Consider the following 5,000-nt stretch of genomic DNA (forward strand, 5'->3'; position numbering starts at 1 on the left):
GAAATAGACATAAATCGGTCTTAGGAAGGCCATCTTCCCAGAAATCACGGCCTCTTTTGAGAAGAGCGTTGATTTATGGCCTGTCTCCCTTTTCCCCAATTCAAACAATATAACCAAAGCTAAATAGCTGACCCGATGAGTCACATTCTTTTCACTATTGCAATGCTACATCAAACTTTGATACTTGACAAAAATAAAATGAAATAGTTAATAAAATCAAATTGGATTCACAAATACCAGAAAGTTTAACAACAAAGTTACATACTACAATTATTTTTTTCTCCATTCTAACCATCTCAAGGCGAAGACAAAATGAGTTACAAACTTTCGCAACTATATTCTTGTCCAAACCGGCGAACGATCCCACGATGGCAGTTTTCAGAGAGTCGACCATGTTGTAGACATGCTTGTCGGTTTTGTGTCAAGCACACCCAAGAAGAAATAATCAAAGAGATTGAAGTTCGATGAGAAGGACAACCAATGATGAGGAGCATTGTTGAACACCTGGGTCGTCTTGACCTTGTGTGCAAGAGAAGTTTCCTGTTGGAATATGTAGAGGCGTCCAATGGCGATCTCGTCTGTTCAAGGCTTCACCACGTTTCTCTGCACCTCCTGATATTTAGCTTACTTCTTTCAAGTGTTTAATTTTTTCTATAAGACCTTGCGTGACAATAAGTTGAATACATGGCGTATTGTTTTTCTATCTGAATTATACGACTTGTAACCGTTCTAAGCATAACACGTTACGAAATAAGGGTTATGTCTATTTGTGTATAAAATTTCGTGATTAGTCTTTCTATTGAAAATGCTATAGGCAGAGTAACAGCTGCTCGTGTCCAGAATTATACGGCAATTAAGAGCTAACAAGGCATGAGAAAATATATAAACAAGATTAATAGTGTTCTATACAAATATAAATTTATCTTATGGGTGTCCCGCCACCTGACCGAGATAGTATTGGCTTGCTCATTGAATGATTGATTTTTTTATTCTGTATCATTCACATAACAGAAATTGAATTTCATTTTATTGATTATGTAATATATACGATCACATATATATATATATATATATTTTACACAGTGATCACCACTTATCAAGGCCCGGAAGCCACTCAGGGATAAGGGTTATTGCAAGTACATTACGTTAGTGAGGAGATTTGATGAAGTGTTTACTTCAGGGGGCGGTTCATTAGGAATTTGTTAACATTAGACTTGAAGACATCCAAGTTGTAGTCCGGAGGGAAGCAGGCAGACGGAACAGAGTTCCACAGGCGTGTAGTTCTAAGAAAGAAGCTTTGTTCATGAAATCCGCGTTTTGATTTAGGCACAGATATAGAGTGGGGGAAATTTTTCACAGTGGATTCAGCTAGACGGGTGTTTTTCGTGAAAGATTGGCGAGGGGGGACCAGGGATTGGAGTTCAGACGAGCACCTGCCATGAAAATAACGATAAAACAAGGATAGGCTCGCAACGTCTCTTCTGTGGGAGAGGGGTTGCAGGGTAGAGAAAAGGGCATCCCCCACTACACACACACACACACACACACACACACACACACACACACACACACACACACATATATATATATATATATATATATATATATATATATATATATGAATATATATATATATATTTCTGTATAAATATATTTTCTTATGATATATACCTATCCTTATTTAAGAAGCTCAATGTAATTACAGAGCAATATAGAGAATAAATGACAAAAAACTATATTCCAAAATTCCTGATGTTGACCATCTTATAATTTATTCCTTTAATTCAGTTGACTTTTGCAATTATTGACAGTATCTGTTTCGTAGCGCAAAACCAATCGCTTAATTATTATATCAATCAGTGAATCTATTAGTTTATTATGAGTTAAGAGCATAATAGATTCACTTATTGATATAACAATTAAGTGATTGATTTTGCGCTACGAAACAGATAGTGTCAACAATTGTAAAAGTCAATTGAATTAAAGGAATAAATTATAAGATGGTCAACATCAGGAATTTTGGAATATAGTTTTTTGTCATCTATTCTCTCTCTTCCTCCTCTCTCTCTCTCTCTCTCTCTCTCTCTCTCTATATATATATATATATATATATATATATATATATACACTTTCTATTTGTTTTTCCATAAGCAGTAATATGTCGCTACACATTCATGAGCATGTATCGGTCAGCTAGTTACTAGCAACTAAAGACCGCTTATACAAAAGCAAAGTTTGCAATATTTGCTTTTGTATAAGCTGTATCCCCTGAAGAGGTCTCTAGTTGCTTGTAACTAGCTGCACGAAACATGTTCATGAATGTGTAGCGACATATTACTGCTTATATAAAAACAAATAAAAAGTATATCTTGCCCTACTTTGTATTGAGCACTCTTGTATTAACCTCGTCAAACTTCATTGGTTACTTTACCTCTGGAAAATATATTAACCTTGTATCATATATATATATATATATATATATATATATATATATATATATATATATATATATATAGAGAGAGAGAGAGAGAGAGAGAGAGAGAGAGAGAGTGTTGTGTGTGTGTGTGTGTGTGTGTGATCGGATTTCTTCTTTCTCCTTTTTTTCCTTTTTTTCCTTCCCTTATTCCGACTGAATTAAGTATATATGTCACTTGACCCCTCACCTCGATCCCTTAAATTTTACAATATTTTATTTTATTTATTTATTTTTTTTACATAGGCGTCACCACTTATCAAGGCCGATCGGCCACTCAAGGATAAGGGTTAAAGAGTGTAGAGTAGTCAAAAGGACAATATAGTAATCAATAGTAATGGAAGTTCGGTAAATTTGTTAACTTAAGTGGAACGGCTCATCAGAAACTTGTTCACGTTGGACTTAAAGACAGCCATATTATAGACAGCTGGAAAGCAGGAAAACGGGAGACAATTCCACAGGCGTGCAGTTCTAAGAAAGAAGCTTTGATCATGGAATCTATGTTTAGGTTTAGGCACAGATAAAGAGTGGGGAAAATTATTGATAATGTTTTCAGCTAGTCTAGTGTTTCTTGTGAAATTTTGGCGAGGGGGGACCATAGATTGAAGCTCAGTCGAACACTTTCCATGAAAATAACGATAAAGCAGAGACAAACTCGCAACATCTCTTCTGTGAGATAGAGGTTGCAGCGAAGAGAAAAGGACATCTCCCACCAGACCACAAAGTCTATTTTGAACCCTATCAAGGCAGGACAAGTCTTTTCTAGAAGCTCCTGCCCATATGTGGCAACAGTATTCCATCCTTGGACGTACCTGACTCTTATATAGATAGAGAATTGCATCATCAGTGGATCGATAGAAGGATCCGACCATTTTTCCAGCTGCCTTGGCAACAGATTTGATGTACGTATTCCATTTAAAATCAGGAGTAAAGGTCAAGCCCAGAAGCCTGCCAAATGTGAGGCCTCCGGAAGACGAGGGCCATTCATTTTAATTGATGCCAGATGGGGATCAGAACGTTGATGATGTAAAGATAGCAGTTTGGTTTTAGATGCATTAAAAGTAACCAGTCACCCCTTTCCCCATTGTACAACGTGATCAAGATCAGAGGAGAGAGAATCAGTGAGAACTTGGTGGTTTACTGTCTTAGATGTGCTACCATAGATGGTAGTGTCGTCAGCAAAAATGTCTACGAATGATGTAAGGATGTGATTTGGAAGATCATTAATGTAGATCAGGAAAAGAGTTGGGCCCAGGATGGACCCCTGAGGGATTCCAGCATTTATACTGTGAGCTTCTGATTTTTGCCAATCAACTACTACTCTTATGAACCTATCAGAGAGAAATGATTTAATAATTGAGAAGTTTTTTTCTTCAATTAAGAACTGGTTTCTTCTGTAGAGCGTAAGCATTTTTAAGTCATCTGATGAGGACTTGTGGCGTTAACCGATCATCTGTCCGAAACATTAGCATCTCGCAACATTGTACATCTGTTTATATTAATAAAAATATATCTTGCTCGTTTTTTTTATTTAGAACTCTTAATAACCTCGTTAAATTCATTAATTATCACCCTTGAATAACGATAACTCTGACTAATTCCTTGAGTAATCTATGATATAAACAGTTGTTTATGGGCATGTGCTCAGCTAGATATGAATGAGTTGAGCGGAGGAGAAACAGTGGGTTGGGAGAGAGAGGAAGAAATTGAGAGAGAAGGGGACAGATAGAAATAGAGAGGTAAATGTTTTAATAGAAATATGTTACACTTTTGCTCCGGGCAACGCCGAATAGCCGTGCTAGTTTAATATAAAACAACCGAACATGAGAAGGACAGAAAGAGAGAGAGAGAGAGAGAGAGAGAGAGAGAGAGAGAGGGGGGGGGAGACTGGTCGGACAAAATTATTATTATTGTTCACTCATTAGGAGTTCTCACACAGGTATTCATCAGAGATTGCTCATAGACAAAGACCGATGGTGTTACCTGGAGTCTGGGTGACAACAAGTCTCCACAGATTTCCAGTAATCCTCACTTCTTTCGACAACTTTTGCAAATAAATTTGCGCCATCACAACAGTCGTTTGCCGTTGATTTCACGCTGACAGCGACAATCAGTCTTCACTGTAATTCGGATGGCAATCAGCCTCCCCAACGTCCCAATCCACTTTGCACTAATCCGGTGGAGGTCTGGTAACTGCTTTCACTCCTCGTTCTTTCCATCTTCCTTGACCCTTCAACGTTTTGGGGGGCGGTGAGAGGGAGGAGACGATTATGAACAGGGGAAAGTAAGGGAGATGGAAAGGTGAGGGAGATGAGAGGGGAGATGAGAGGGGAGATGAGAAGGGGTGGGAGATAGAAAGGAGGGAGTAGTCAGTCTACAACTTTGGAGATTAAGATTTCTTGATTTGATTTTTTTTTTATTTCTCCTGCATTTTCGATGTGCTCGGTTGGCGATTTTCATTCTTGCATTCGAGGGTTTTCTTGAAGATTTCCGCTGTTTTCAACGATACTGTCCGTCGCATAGTCTG

At 37.8% G+C, this 5,000-nt stretch overlaps 1 protein-coding gene and 1 long non-coding RNA gene across 3 annotated transcripts in view; one reads left to right on the forward strand and one right to left on the reverse strand.

Moving 5' to 3' along the window:
- The window catches only part of LOC145277591 (uncharacterized), a 351,477-nt gene that overhangs the window by 246,131 nt on the left and 100,346 nt on the right, over positions 1-5,000 (forward strand). The gene's annotated exons all lie outside the window — the stretch shown is intronic.
- Positions 1-5,000, reverse strand: part of LOC145277593 (uncharacterized) — a 127,198-nt gene that overhangs the window by 72,076 nt on the left and 50,122 nt on the right. The window lies entirely within an intron of this gene.

Source organism: Euprymna scolopes, chromosome 6, assembly GCF_053919585.1.
Source record: "Euprymna scolopes isolate OS-2025 chromosome 6, ASM5391958v1, whole genome shotgun sequence".
In the NCBI taxonomy this organism is placed as follows: Eukaryota; Metazoa; Mollusca; class Cephalopoda; order Sepiida; family Sepiolidae; genus Euprymna; species Euprymna scolopes.